Source organism: Hyla sarda, chromosome 5 (genome assembly GCF_029499605.1).
Source record: "Hyla sarda isolate aHylSar1 chromosome 5, aHylSar1.hap1, whole genome shotgun sequence".
Lineage (NCBI taxonomy): Eukaryota > Metazoa > Chordata > Amphibia > Anura > Hylidae > Hyla > Hyla sarda.
The window spans coordinates 7822537-7840342 of NC_079193.1; positions in this window are offsets into that span (position 1 = coordinate 7822537).

Here is a 17806-nt window from a genome sequence, read left to right on the forward strand (position 1 = left end):
TTTCTGCAATCTTTGTTTTTTGCAACATTCTTTGCGTAAAGATGGTGCTTGCACAAAACATTTTAGGAATTTTGCCACTTTACAAAGAATACATTCCTCCTTTAAGGGGTTATTCAGGAGTCAAGTTGTAATACCACACCAAACCTGGGGACAGACAGGGAGCTGTTTTTTTGTTTATAAAAGAATTTAGCTCAGTTTTTCTATTCCTGGATAACCCATTTAAAGGGGGTATTCCAGTGGAAAACTGTTTTTTTTTAAATGAACTGGTGCCACAAAGTTAAACAGATTTGTAAATTACTTCTATTAAAAAAATCTTTACCCTTCCAGTACTTATTAGCAGCTGTATGCTACAGAGGAAATTCTATTATTTTTTTTATTTCTTTTTTGTCTTATCCACAGTGCTCTCTGCTGACACCTCTGTCCGTGTCAGGAACTGTCCAGAGCAGAACAGGTTTGCTATGGGGATTTTATCCTGCTATGGACAGTTCCTGATATGGGCATCAGGTGTCAGCAGAGAGCACTGTGGACAAGATAAAAAAGAAATTCAAAAAGAAAAGAATTGCCTCTGTAACGTACAGCTGCTAAAAAGTACTGGAAGGGTAAAGATTTTTTAATAGAAGTAATTTACAAATCTGTTTAACTTTCTGGCACCAGTTGATTTAAAATAAATAAATAAATGTTTTCCACCAGAGTACCCCTTTTAGTCTTTAATGGAAATAATATACACATACAGGGGTCTTTTACTTTTGCAGCACTCTAACTCCCAGCATGGAGAGCCACAGGTTGGAGTCCCATTACAGATATTGCATTGGGAGCCCGAAGCTATAATGTTTATACTCAGAAACAGATAGAACAGATATAACTGAGGATTTTCTGATTTACGTAGAAAAGGCTCTGATAAAAAGTACTTGCACAGTCGGGGCCACACTGGGTCGCCTCATATTATTGCAGCGGGGGGCAGCTCTGGGGGCCTCATTGCCATTCTCAGGCTCGGCGAGGACAGGTCAGTGTAAATGAGGCTTCAGAGAAAACGTCAGAGGCCTTGGCGCTTTGTGTTCTAAGGATAATATGAGAATAACTCAGCAAGAGGCAGTGGCTACGGGGAGGACTGCGTAAGAGGGCTCATTCACCGCAGAGTACAAATCCTTCTCTAAAGACAAGAAAGGAACATAATTACCTAAATGTGATGCAATGCCCATGACCCCCGCCAGCATACGAAATACCAAGAGATTACATTGCTGGTTGTGGTAGCTGATATTAAACGCTTAATATAATTATGAGCATTGTTAGGACCGACCCTCCATATCTGATTGTGTGGGGAGTCGGGCTCGCAATGCTAATGGTGGAGCCAGTGAGGGCCATGTCTACTCCAATGTTTATCGGGCATTTAGTAGTAACCAGAACAGAAACTGCAGGGAAATGAGGCTTCTGGAGACATAGGGGCAGGAGAAGGGTACAGATGAGAGAAACGTGCAGACGGAAGGGTGTAGGGACAGGGAATTTATAGATATGGAAGAAATTTAGGAACGGGGCAGCATAGGGACAGAAGACATGTATGGACAGGTAAGGGGTAGGGACAGGGGAGGCGTCAGGACAGGATAGAGACAGGAGAGGTGTATGGACAGGAGAGGTGTATAGATAGGATACATATATGGACAGTACAGAGGTGTATGGACAGTAGAGAGGTATATGGACAGGAGAGAGGTGTATGGACAGTAGAGAGGTGTATGGACAGTAGAGAGGTGTATGGACAGGAGAGAGGTGTATGGACAGTAGAGAGGTGTATGGACAGGAGAGGGGTGTATGGACAGTAGAGAGGTGTATGGACAGTAGAGAGGTGTATGGACAGTAGAGAGGTGTATGGACAGGAGAGAGGTGTATGGACAGTAGAGAGGTGTATGGACAGTAGAGAGGTGTATGGACAGTATAGAGGTATATGGACAGGAGAGAGGTGTATGGACAGTAGAGAGGTGTATGGACAGTAGAGAGGTGTATGGACAGGAGAGAGGTGTATGGACAGGAGAGGGGTGTATGGACAGTAGAGAGATGTATAGATAGGATACGTATATGGACAGTAGAGAGGTGTATAGATAGGATACGTATATGGACAGTAGAGAGGTGTATAGATAGGATACGTATATGGACAGTAGAGAGGTGTATAGATAGGATATGTATATGGACAGTAGAGAGGTGTATAGATAGGATACGTATATGGACAGTAGAGAGGTGTATAGATAGGATATGTATATGGACAGTAGAGAGGTGTATAGACAGTAGAGAGGTGTATAGATAGGATATGTATATGGACAGTAGAGAGGTGTATAGATAGGATATGTATATGGACAGTAGAGAGGTGTATAGATAGAATATGTATATGGACAGTAGAGAGGTGTATAGATAGGATACGTATATGGACAGTAGAGAGGTGTATAGATAGGATACGTATATGGACAGTAGAGAGGTGTATAGATAGGATACGTATATGGACAGTAGAGAGGTGTATAGATAGGATACGTATATGGACAGTAGAGAGGTGTATAGATAGGATACGTATATGGACAGTAGAGAGGTGTATAGATAGGATATGTATATGGACAGTAGGGAGGTGTATAGATAGGATACGTATATGGACAGTAGAGAAGTGTATAGATAGGATATGTATATGGACAGTAGAGAGGTGTATAGATAGGATACGTATATGGACAGTAGAGAGGTGTATAGATAGGATACGTATATGGACAGTAGAGAGGTGTATAGATAGGATATGTATATGGACAGTAGGGAGGTGTATAGATAGGATACGTATATGGACAGTAGAGAGGTGTATAGATAGGATACGTATATGGACAGTAGAGAGGTGTATAGATAGGATACGTATATGGACAGTAGAGAGGTGTATAGATAGGATATGTATATGGACAGTAGAGAGGTGAATAGATAGGATATGTATATGGACAGTAGACAGGTGTATAGATAGGATATGTATATGGACAGTAGAGACGTGTATAGATGGATATGTATATGGACAGTAGAGAGGTGTATAGATAGGATATGTATATGGACAGTAGAGAGGTGTATAGATAGGATACGTATATGGACAGTAGACAGGTGTATAGATAGGATACGTATATGGACAGGAGAGGTGTATAGATAGGATACGTATATGGACAGTAGAGAGGTGTATAGATAGGATATGTATATGGACAGTAGAGAGGTGTATAGATAGGATACGTATATGGACAGTAGAGAGGTGTATAGATAGGATATGTATATGGACAGTAGAGAGGTGTATAGATAGGATACGTATATGGACAGTAGAGAGGTGTATAGATAGGATACGTATATGGACAGTAGAGAGGTGTATAGATAGGATACGTATATGGACAGTAGAGAGGTGTATAGATAGGATACGTATATGGACAGTAGAGAGGTGTATAGATAGGATATGTATATGGACAGTAAAGAGGTGTATAGATAGGATACGTACATGGACAGGAGAGAGGTGTATAGATAGGATACGTATATGGACAGTAGAGAGGTGTATAGATAGGATATGTATATGGACAGTAGAGAAGTGTATAGATAGGATACGTATATGGACAGTAGAGAGGTGTATAGATAGGATACGTATATGGACAGTAGAGAGGTGACTAGATAGGATATGTATATGGACAGTAGACAGGTGTATAGATAGGATATGTATATGGACAGTAGAGAGGTGAATAGATAGGATATGTATATGGACAGTAGAGAGGTGAATAGATAGGATATGTATATGGACAGTAGAGAGGTGTATAGATAGGATATGTATATGGACAGTAGAGAGGTGTATAGATAGGATATGTATATGGACAGTAGAGAGGTGAATAGATAGGATATGTATATGGACAGTAGAGAGGTGTATAGATAGGATATGTATATGGACAGTAGAGAGGTGTATAGATAGGATACGTATATGGACAGTAGAGAGGTGTATAGATAGGATACGTATATGGACAGTAGAGAGGTGTATAGATAGGATACGTATATGGACAGTAGAGAGGTGTATAGATAGGATACGTATATGGACAGTAGAGAGGTGTATAGATAGGATATGTATATGGACAGTAAAGAGGTGTATAGATAGGATACGTACATGGACAGGAGAGAGGTGTATAGATAGGATACGTATATGGACAGTAGAGAGGTGTATAGATAGGATATGTATATGGACAGTAGAGAAGTGTATAGATAGGATACGTATATGGACAGTAGAGAGGTGTATAGATAGGATACGTATATGGACAGTAGAGAGGTGACTAGATAGGATATGTATATGGACAGTAGACAGGTGTATAGATAGGATATGTATATGGACAGTAGAGAGGTGAATAGATAGGATATGTATATGGACAGTAGAGAGGTGAATAGATAGGATATGTATATGGACAGTAGAGAGGTGTATAGATAGGATATGTATATGGACAGTAGAGAGGTGTATAGATAGGATATGTATATGGACAGTAGAGAGGTGAATAGATAGGATATGTATATGGACAGTAGAGAGGTGTATAGATAGGATATGTATATGGACAGTAGGGAGGTGTATAGATAGGATACGTGTATGGACAGTAGAGAGGTGTATAGATAGGATACGTATATGGACAGTAGACAGGTGTATAGATAGGATATGTATATGGACAGTAGGGAGGTTTATAGATAGGATATGTATATGGACAGGAGAGAGGTGTATAGATAGGATATGTATATGGACAGTAGGGAGGTGTATAGATAGGATACGTATATGGACAGTAGAGAGGTGTATAGATAGGATATGTTTATGGACAGTAGGGAGGTGTATAGATAGGATATGTATATGGACAGGAGAGAGGTGTATGGACAGTAGAGAGGTGTATAGATAGGATACGTATATGGACAGTAGAGAGGTGTATAGATAGGATACGTATATGGACAGTAGAGAGGTGTATAGATGGATATGTATATGGACGGTAGAGAGGTGTATAGATAGGATACGTATATGGACAGTAGAGAGGTGTATAGATAGGATACGTATATGGACAGTAGAGAGGTGTATAGATAGGATACGTATATGGACAGTAGAGAGGTGTATAGATAGGATATGTATATGGACAGTAGAGAGGTGTATAGATAGGATATGTATATAGAGAGTAGAGAGGTGTATAGATAGGATACATATATGGACAGTAGAGAGGTGTATAGATAGGATACGTATATGGACAGTAGAGAGGTGTATAGATAGGCTACGTATATGGACAGTAGAGAGGTGTATAGATAGGATATGTATATGGACAGTAGAGAGGTGTATAGATAGGATACGTATATGGACAGTAGACAGGTGTATAGATAGGCTACGTATATGGACAGTAGAGAGGTGTATAGATAGGATATGTATATGGACAGTAGAGAGGTGTATAGATAGGCTACGTATATGGACAGTAGAGAGGTGTATAGATAGGATATGTATATGGACAGTAGAGAGGTGTATAGATAGGATACGTATATGGACAGTAGAGAGGTGTATAGATAGAATAGGTATATGGACAGTAGAGAGGTGTATAGATAGGATACGTATATGGACAGTAGAGAGGTGTATAGATAGGATACGTATATGGACAGTAGAGAGGTGTATAGATAGGATACGTATATGGATAGTAGAGAGGTGTATAGATAGGATACGTATATGGAAAGTAGAGAGGTGTATAGATAGGATACGTATATGGAGAGTAGAGAGGTGAATAGATAGGATATGTATATGGACAGTAGAGAGGTGTATAGATAGGATACGTATATGGACAGTAGAGAGGTGTATAGATAGGATACGTGTATGGACAGTAGAGAGGTGTATAGATAGGATATGTGTATGGACAGTAGAGAAGTGTATAGATAGGATATGTATATGGACAGTAGAGAGGTGTATAGATAGGATATGTATATGGACAGTAGAGAGGTGTATAGATAGGATATGTATATGGACAGTAGAGAGGTGTATAGATAGGATATGTGTATGGACAGTAGAGAGGTGTATAGATAGGATACGTATATGGACAGTAGAGAGGTGTATAGATAGGATACGTATATGGACAGTAGAGAGGTGTATAGATAGGATACGTATATGGACAGTAGAGAGGTGTATAGATAGGATACGTATATGGACAGTAGAGAGGTGTATAGATAGGATACGTATATGGACAGTAGAGAGGTGTATAGATAGGATACGTATGTGGACAGTAGAGAGTTGTATAGATAGGATACGTATATGGACAGTAGAGAGGTGTATAGATAGGATACGTATATGGACAGTAGAGAGGTGTATAGATAGGATATCAATATGGACAGTAGACAGGTGTATAGATAGGATATGTATATGGACAGGAGAGAGGTGTATGGACATAAGAGAGGTGTATAGATAGGATACGTATATGGACAGTAGAGAGGTGTATAGATAGGATACGTATATGGACAGTAGAGAGGTGTATAGATAGGATACGTATATGGACAGTAGAGAGGTGTAAAGATAGGATACGTATATGGACAGTAGAGAGGTGTATAGATAGGATACGTATATGGAAAGTAGAGAGGTGTATAGATAGGATATGTATATGGACAGTAGAGAGGTGTATAGATAGGATATGTATATAGAGAGTAGAGAGGTGTATAGATAGGATACATATATGGACAGTAGAGAGGTGTATAGATAGGATACGTATATGGACAGTAGAGAGGTGTATAGATAGGATATGTATATGGACAGTAGAGAGGTGTATAGATAGGATATGTATATGGACAGTAGAGAGGTGTATAGATAGGATATGTATATGGACAGTAGAGAGGTGTATAGATAGGATTTGTATATGGACAGTAGAGAGGTGTATAGATAGGATACGTATATGGACAGTAGAGAGGTGAATAGATAGGATACGTATATGGATAGTAGAGAGGTGTATAGATAGGATACGTATATGGACAGTAGAGAGGTGTATAGATAGGATACGTATATGGATAGTAGAGAGGTGAATAGATAGGATACGTATATGGACAGTAGGGAGGTGTATAGATAGGATACGTATATGGACAGTAGAGAGGTGCATAGATAGGATATGTATATGGACAATAGAGAGGTGTATAGATAGGATACGTATATGGACAGTAGAGAGGTGTATAGATAGGATACGTATATGGACAGTAGAGAGGTGTATAGATAGGATATGTATATGGACAGTAGAGAGGTGTATAGATAGGATATCTATATGGACAGTAGAGAGGTGTATAGATAGGATACGTATATGGACAGTAGAGAGGTGAAAAGATAGGATATGTATATGGACAGTAGAGAGGTGTATATATAGGATACGTATATGGACAGTAGAGAGGTGTATAGATAGGATACGTATATGGACAGTAGACAGGTGTATAGATAGGATATGTGTATGGACAGTAGAGAGGTGTATAGATAGGATATGTATATGGACAGTAGAGAGGTGTATAGATAGGATACGTATATGGACAGTAGAGAGGTGTATAGATAGGATATGTATATGGACAGGAGAGAGGTGTATAGATAGGATATGTATATGGACAGTAGGGAGGTGTATAGATAGAATATGTATATGGACAGGAGAGAGGTGTATAGATAGGATATGTATATGGACAGTAGGGAGGTGTATAGATAGGATACGTATATGGACAGTAGAGAGGTGTATAGATAGAATATGTATATGGACAGTAGAGAGGTGTATAGATAGGATACGTATATGGACAGTAGGGAGGTGTATAGATAGGATATGTATATGGACAGGGGAGAGGTGTATGGACAGTAGAGAGGTGTATAGATAGGATACGTATATGGACAGTAGAGAGGTGTATAGATAGGATACGTATATGGACAGTAGAGAGGTGTATAGATAGGATATGTATATGGACAGTAGACAGGTGTATAGATAGGATACGTATATGGACAGTAGAGAGGTGTATAGATAGGATACGTATATGGACAGTAGAGAGGTGTATAGATAGGATACGTATATGGACAGTAGAGAGGTGTATAGATAGGATATCTATATGGACAGTAGAGAGGTGTATAGATAGGATACGTATATGGACAGTAGAGAAGTGTATAGATAGGATACGTATATGGACAGTAGGGAGGTGTATAGATAGGATATGTATATGGACAGGAGAGAGGTGTATAGATAGGATATGTATATGGACAGTAGAGAGGTGTATAGATAGGATACGTATATGGACAGTAGAGAGGTGTATAGATAGGATATGTATATGGACAGTAGAGAGGTGTATAGATAGGTTACGTATATGGACAGTAGAGAGATGTATAGATAGGATATGTATATGGACAGTAGAGAGGTGTATAGATAGGATACGTATATGGACAGTAGAGAGGTGTATAGATAGGATACGTATATGGACAGTAGAGAGGTGTATAGATAGGATACGTATATGGACAGTAGAGAGGTGTATAGATAGGATACGTATATGGACAGTAGAGAGGTGTATAGATAGGATATGTATATGGACAGTAGAGAGGTGTATAGATAGGATATGTATATGGACAGTAGACAGGTGTATAGATAGGATATGTGTATGGACAGTAGACAGGTGTATAGATAGGATATGTATATGGACAGTAGAGAGGTGTATAGATAGGATACGTATATGGACAGTAGAGAGGTGTATAGATAGGATATGTATATGGACAGTAGAGAGGTGTATAGATAGGATACGTATATGGACAGTAGAGAAGTAGAGAGGTGAATAGATAGGATATGTATATGGACAGTAGAGAGGTGAATAGATAGGATATGTATATGGACAGTAGACAGGTGTATAGATAGGATATGTATATGGACAGTAGAGAGGTGTATAGATAGGATATGTATATGGACAGTAGAGAGGTGTATAGATAGGATACGTATATGGACAGTAGAGAGGTGAATAGATAGGATATGTATATGGACAGTAGAGAGGTGTATAGATAGGATATGTATATGGACAGTAGGGAGGTGTATAGATAGGATACGTGTATGGACAGTAGAGAGGTGTATAGATAGGATACGTATATGGACAGTAGAGAGGTGTATAGATAGGATATGTATATGGACAGTAGAGAGGTTTATAGATAGGATATGTATATGGACAGGAGAGAGGTGTATAGATAGGATATGTATATGGACAGTAGGGAGGTGTATAGATAGTATACGTATATGGACAGTAGAGAGGTGTATAGATAGGATATGTATATGGACAGTAGGGAGGTGTATAGATAGGATACGTATATGGACAGGAGAGAGGTGTATGGACAGTAGAGAGGTGTATAGATAGGATACGTATATGGACAGTAGAGAGGTGTATAGATAGGATACGTATATGGACAGTAGAGAGGTGTATAGATAGGATATGTATATAGAGAGTAGAGAGGTGTATAGATAGGATACGTATATGGACAGTAGAGAGGTGTATAGATAGGATACGTATATGGACAGTAGAGAGGTGTATAGATAGGATATGTATATGGACAGTAGAGAGGTGTATAGATAGGATATGTATATAGAGAGTAGAGAGGTGTATAGATAGGATATGTATATGGACAGTAGAGAGGTGTATAGATAGGATACGTATATGGACAGTAGAGAGGTGTATAGATAGGATACGTATATGGACAGTAGAGAGGTGTATAGATAGGATATGTATATGGACAGTAGAGAGGTGTATAGATAGGATATGTATATAGAGAGTAGAGAGGTGTATAGATAGGATACATATATGGACAGTAGAGAGGTGTATAGATAGGATACGTATATGGACAGTAGAGAGGTGTATAGATAGGCTACGTATATGGACAGTAGAGAGGTGTATAGATAGGATATGTATATGGACAGTAGAGAGGTGTATAGATAGGATACGTATATGGACAGTAGAGATGTGTATAGATAGGATACGTATATGGACAGTAGAGAGGTGTATAGATAGGATACGTATATGGACAGTAGAGAGGTGTATAGATAGGATACGTATATGGACAGTAGAGAGGTGTATAGATAGGATACGTATATGGACAGTAGAGAGGTGTATAGATAGGATATGTATATGGACAGTAGAGAAGTGTATAGATAGGAGACGTATATGGATAGTAGAGAGGTGTATAGATAGGATACGTATATGGACAGTAGAGAGGTGAATAGATAGGATATGTATATGGACAGTAGAGAGGTGTATAGATAGGATACGTATATGGAAAGTAGAGAGGTGTATAGATAGGATACGTATATGGACAGTAGAGAGGTGAATAGATAGGATATGTATATGGACAGTAGAGAGGTGTATAGATAGGATACGTATATGGACAGTAGAGAGGTGTATAGATAGGATACGTGTATGGACAGTAGAGAGGTGTATAGATAGGATATGTGTATGGACAGTAGAGAAGTGTATAGATAGGATATGTATATGGACAGTAGAGAGGTGTATAGATAGGATATGTATATGGACAGTAGAGAGGTGTATAGATAGGATATGTATATGGACAGTAGAGAGGTGTATAGATAGGATATGTGTATGGACAGTAGAGAGGTGTATAGATAGGATACGTATATGGACAGTAGAGAGGTGTATAGATAGGATACGTATATGGACAGTAGAGAGGTGTATAGATAGGATACGTATATGGACAGTAGAGAGGTGTATAGATAGGATACGTATATGGACAGTAGAGAGGTGTATAGATAGGATACGTATATGGACAGTAGAGAGATGTATAGATAGGATACGTATATGGACAGTAGAGAGGTGTATAGATAGGATACGTATATGGACAGTAGAGAGGTGTATAGATAGGATACGTATATGGACAGTAGAGAGGTGTATAGATAGGATACGTATATGGACAGTAGAGAGGTGTATAGATAGGATATCTATATGGACAGTAGAGAGGTGTATAGATAGAATATGTATATGGACAGTAGAGAGGTGTATAGATAGGATACGTATATGGACAGTAGAGAGGTGTATAGATAGGATACGTATATGGATAGTAGAGAGGTGTATAGATAGGATACGTATATGGACAGTAGAGAGGTGAATAGATAGGATACGTATATGGATAGTAGAGAGGTGTATAGATAGGATACGTATATGGATAGTAGAGAGGTGTATAGATAGGATACGTATATGGACAGTAGAGAGGTGTATAGATAGGATACGTATATGGACAGTAGAGAGGTGTATAGATAGGATACGTATATGGATAGTAGAGAGGTGTATAGATAGGATACGTATATGGAAAGTAGAGAGGTGTATAGATAGGATACGTATATGGACAGTAGAGAGGTGAATAGATAGGATATGTATATGGACAGTAGAGAGGTGTATAGATAGGATACGTGTATGGACAGTAGAGAGGTGTATAGATAGGATATGTGTATGGACAGTAGAGAAGTGTATAGATAGGATATGTGTATGGACAGTAGAGAGGTGTATAGATAGGATATGTATATGGACAGTAGAGAGGTGTATAGATAGGATATGTATATGGACAGTAGAGAGGTGTATAGATAGGATATGTGTATGGACAGTAGAGAGGTGTATAGATAGGATACGTATATGGACAGTAGAGAGGTGTATAGATAGGATACGTACATGGACAGTAGAGAGGTGTATAGATAGGATACGTATATGGACAGTAGAGAGGTGTATAGATAGGATACGTATATGGACAGTAGAGAGGTGTATAGATAGGATACGTATATGGACAGTAGAGAGGTGTATAGATAGGATACGTATGTGGACAGTAGAGAGTTGTATAGATAGGATACGTATATGGACAGTAGAGAGGTGTATAGATAGGATACGTATATGGACAGTAGAGAGGTGTATAGATAGGATACGTATATGGACAGTAGAGAGGTGTATAGATAGGATACGTATATGGACAGTAGAGAGGTGTATAGATAGGATACGTATATGGACAGTAGAGAGGTGTATAGATAGGATACGTATATGGACAGTAGAGAGGTGTATAGATAGGATACGTATATGGACAGTAGAGAGGTGTATAGATAGGATACGTATATGGACAGTAGAGAGGTGTATAGATAGGATACGTATATGGACAGTAGAGAGGTGTATAGATAGGATACGTATATGGACAGTAGAGAGGTGTATAGATAGGATACGTATATGGACAGTAGAGAGGTGTATAGATAGGATATCTATATGGACAGTAGAGAGGTGTATAGATAGGATACATATATGGACAGTAGAGAGGTGTATAGATAGGATACGTATATGGACAGTAGAGAGGTGTATAGATAGAATATGTATATGGACAGTAGAGAGGTGTATAGATAGGATACGTATATGGACAGTAGAGAGGTGTATAGATAGGATACGTATATGGATAGTAGAGAGGTGTATAGATAGGATACGTATATGGATAGTAGAGAGGTGTTTAGATAGGATACGTATATGGATAGTAGAGAGGTGTATAGATAGGATACGTATATGGATAGTAGAGAGGTGTATAGATAGGATACGTATATGGACAGTAGAGAGGTGTATAGATAGGATACGTATATGGACAGTAGAGAGGTGTATAGATAGGATACGTATATGGACAGTAGAGAGGTGTATAGATAGGATACGTATATGGATAGTAGAGAGGTGTATAGATAGGATATGTATATGGACAGTAGAGAGGTGTATAGATAGGATATGTATATAGAGAGTAGAGAGGTGTATAGATAGGATACGTATATGGACAGTAGAGAGGTGTATAGATAGGATACGTATATGGACAGTAGAGAGGTGTATAGATAGGATACGTATATGGACAGTAGAGAGGTGTATAGATAGGATATGTATATGGACAGTAGAGAGGTGTATAGATAGGATATGTATATAGAGAGTAGAGAGGTGTATAGATAGGATACATATATGGACAGTAGAGAGGTGTATAGATAGGATACGTATATGGACAGTAGAGAGGTGTATAGATAGGCTACGTATATGGACAGTAGAGAGGTGTATAGATAGGATATGTATATGGACAGTAGAGAGGTGTATAGATAGGATACGTATATGGACAGTAGAGATGTGTATAGATAGGATACGTATATGGACAGTAGAGATGTGTATAGATAGGATACGTATATGGACAGTAGAGAGGTGTATAGATAGGATACGTATATGGACAGTAGAGAGGTGTATAGATAGGATACGTATATGGACAGTAGAGAGGTGTATAGATAGGATACGTATATGGATAGTAGAGAGGTGTATAGATAGGATACGTATATGGAAAGTAGAGAGGTGTATAGATAGGATACGTATATGGACAGTAGAGAGGTGAATAGATAGGATATGTATATGGACAGTAGAGAGGTGTATAGATAGGATACGTATATGGACAGTAGAGAGGTGTATAGATAGGATACGTGTATGGACAGTAGAGAGGTGTATAGATAGGATATGTGTATGGACAGTAGAGAAGTGTATAGATAGGATATGTATATGGACAGTAGAGAGGTGTATAGATAGGATATGTATATGAACAGTAGAGAGGTGTATAGATAGGATATGTATATGGACAGTAGAGAGGTGTATAGATAGGATATGTGTATGGACAGTAGAGAGGTGTATAGATAGGATACGTATATGGACAGTAGAGAGGTGTATAGATAGGATACGTATATGGACAGTAGAGAGGTGTATAGATAGGATACGTATATAGACAGTAGAGAGGTGTATAGATAGGATACGTATATGGACAGTAGAGAGGTGTATAGATAGGATACGTATATGGACAGTAGAGAGGTGTATAGATAGGATACGTATGTGGACAGTAGAGAGTTGTATAGGAAGAATACGTATATGGACAGTAGAGAGGTGTATAGATAGGATACGTATATGGACAGTAGAGAGGTGTATAGATAGGATACGTATATGGACAGTAGAGAGGTGTATAGATAGGATACGTATATGGACAGTAGAGAGGTGTATAGATAGGATACGTATATGGACAGTAGAGAGGTGTATAGATAGGATACGTATATGGACAGTAGAGTGGTGTATAGATAGGATACGTATATGGACAGTAGAGAGGTGTATAGATAGGATACGTATATGGACAGTAGAGAGGTGTATAGATAGGATACGTATATGGACAGTAGAGAGGTGTATAGATAGGATACGTATATGGACAGTAGAGAGGTGTATAGATAGGATACGTATATGGACAGTAGAGAGGTGTATAGATAGGATACGTATATGGACAGTAGAGAGGTGTATAGATAGGATATCTATATGGACAGTAGAGAGGTGTATAGATAGGATACATATATGGACAGTAGAGAGGTGTATAGATAGGATACGTATATGGACAGTAGAGAGGTGTATAGATAGAATATGTATATGGACAGTAGAGAGGTGTATAGATAGGATACGTATATGGACAGTAGAGAGGTGTATAGATAGGATACGTATATGGATAGTAGAGAGGTGTATAGATAGGATACGTATATGGATAGTAGAGAGGTGTTTAGATAGGATACGTATATGGATAGTAGAGAGGTGTATAGATAGGATACGTATATGGATAGTAGAGAGGTGTATAGATAGGATACGTATATGGATAGTAGAGAGGTGTATAGATAGGATACGTATATGGATAGTAGAGAGGTGTATAGATAGGATATGTATATGGAGAGTAGAGAGGTATACGGACAGTAGAGAGGTGTATGGACAGTATAGAGGTGTATGGACAGTAGAGAGGTGTATAGATAGGATATGTATATGGACAGTAGAGAGGTGTATAGATAGGATACATATGTGGACAGTAGAGAGGTGTATAGATAGGATACGTATATGGACAGTAGAGAGGTGTATAGATAGGATACGTATATGGACAGTAGAGAGGTGTATAGATAGGATATGTATATGGACAGTAGACAGGTGTATAGATAGGATATGTATATGGACAGGAGAGAGGTGTATGGACAGTAGAGAGGTGTATAGATAGGATACGTATATGGACAGTAGAGAGGTGTATAGATAGGATACGTATATGGACAGTAGAGAGGTGTATAGATAGGATACGTATATGGACAGTAGAGAGGTGTATAGATAGGATACATATATGGACAGTAGAGAGGTGTATAGATAGGATACGTATATGGACAGTAGAGAGGTGTATAGATAGGATACGTATATGGACAGTAGAGAGGTGTATAGATAGGATACGTATATGGACAGTAGAGAGGTGTATAGATAGGATACGTATATGGACAGTAGAGAGGTGTATAGATTGGATATCTATATGGACAGTAGACAGGTGTATAGATAGGATATGTATATGGACAGGAGAGAGGTGTATGGACAGTAGAGAGGTGTATAGATAGGATACGTATATGGACAGTAGAGAGGTGTATAGATAGGATACGTATATGGACAGTAGAGAGGTGTAAAGATAGGATACGTATATGGACAGTAGAGAGGTGTATAGATAGGATACGTATATGGACAGTAGAGAGGTGTATAGATAGGATACGTATATGGACAGTAGAGAGGTGTATAGATAGGATACGTATATGGACAGTAGAGAGGTGTATAGATAGGATATGTATATGGACAGTAGACAGGTGTATAGATAGGATATGTATATGGACAGGAGAGAGGTGTATGGACAGTAGAGAGGTGTATAGATAGGATACGTATATGGACAGTAGAGAGGTGTATAGATAGGATACGTATATGGACAGTAGAGAGGTGTATAGATAGGATACGTATATGGACAGTAGAGAGGTGTATAGATAGGATACATATATGGACAGTAGAGAGGTGTATAGATAGGATACGTATATGGACAGTAGAGAGGTGTATAGATAGGATACGTATATGGACAGTAGAGAGGTGTATAGATAGGATATCTATATGAACAGTAGACAGGTGTATAGATAGGATATGTATATGGACAGGAGAGAGGTGTATGGACAGTAGAGAGGTGTATAGATAGGATACGTATATGGACAGTAGAGAGGTGTATAGATAGGATACGTATATGGACAGTAGAGAGGTGTAAAGATAGGATACGTATATGGACAGTAGAGAGGTGTATAGATAGGATACGTATATGGACAGTAGAGAGGTGTATAGATAGGATACGTATATGGACAGTAGAGAGGTGTATAGATAGGATACGTATATGGACAGTAGAGAGGTGTATAGATAGGATATGTATATGGACAGTAGAGAGGTGTATAGATAGGATATGTATATAGAGAGTAGAGAGGTGTATAGATAGGATACATATATGGACAGTAGAGAGGTGTATAGATAGGATACGTATATGGACAGTAGAGAGGTGTATAGATAGGATACGTATATGGACAGTAGAGAGGTGTATAGATAGGATACGTATATGGACAGTAGAGAGGTGTATAGATAGGATACGTATATGGACAGTAGAGAGGTGTATAGATTGGATATCTATATGGACAGTAGACAGGTGTATAGATAGGATATGTATATGGACAGGAGAGAGGTGTATGGACAGTAGAGAGGTGTATAGATAGGATACGTATATGGACAGTAGAGAGGTGTATAGATAGGATACGTATATGGACAGTAGAGAGGTGTAAAGATAGGATACGTATATGGACAGTAGAGAGGTGTATAGATAGGATACGTATATGGACAGTAGAGAGGTGTATAGATAGGATACGTATATGGACAGTAGAGAGGTGTATAGATAGGATACGTATATGGACAGTAGAGAGGTGTATAGATAGGATATGTATATGGACAGTAGACAGGTGTATAGATAGGATATGTATATGGACAGGAGAGAGGTGTATGGACAGTAGAGAGGTGTATAGATAGGATACGTATATGGACAGTAGAGAGGTGTATAGATAGGATACGTATATGGACAGTAGAGAGGTGTATAGATAGGATACGTATATGGACAGTAGAGAGGTGTATAGATAGGATACATATATGGACAGTAGAGAGGTGTATAGATAGGATACGTATATGGACAGTAGAGAGGTGTATAGATAGGATACGTATATGGACAGTAGAGAGGTGTATAGATAGGATATCTATATGAACAGTAGACAGGTGTATAGATAGGATATGTATATGGACAGGAGAGAGGTGTATGGACAGTAGAGAGGTGTATAGATAGGATACGTATATGGACAGTAGAGAGGTGTATAGATAGGATACGTATATGGACAGTAGAGAGGTGTAAAGATAGGATACGTATATGGACAGTAGAGAGGTGTATAGATAGGATACGTATATGGACAGTAGAGAGGTGTATAGATAGGATACGTATATGGACAGTAGAGAGGTGTATAGATAGGATACGTATATGGACAGTAGAGAGGTGTATAGATAGGATATGTATATGGACAGTAGAGAGGTGTATAGATAGGATATGTATATAGAGAGTAGAGAGGTGTATAGATAGGATACATATATGGACAGTAGAGAGGTGTATAGATAGGATACGTATATGGACAGTAGAGAGGTGTATAGATAGGATATGTATATGGACAGTAGAGAGGTGTATAGATAGGATATGCATATGGACAGTAGAGAAGTGTATAGATAGGATACGTATATGGACAGTAGACAGGTGTATAGATAGGATACGTATATGGATAGTAGAGAGGTGAATAGATAGGATACGTATATGGACAGTAGAGAGGTGTATAGATAGGATACGTATATGGACAGTAGAGAGGTGTATAGATAGGATATGTATATGGAC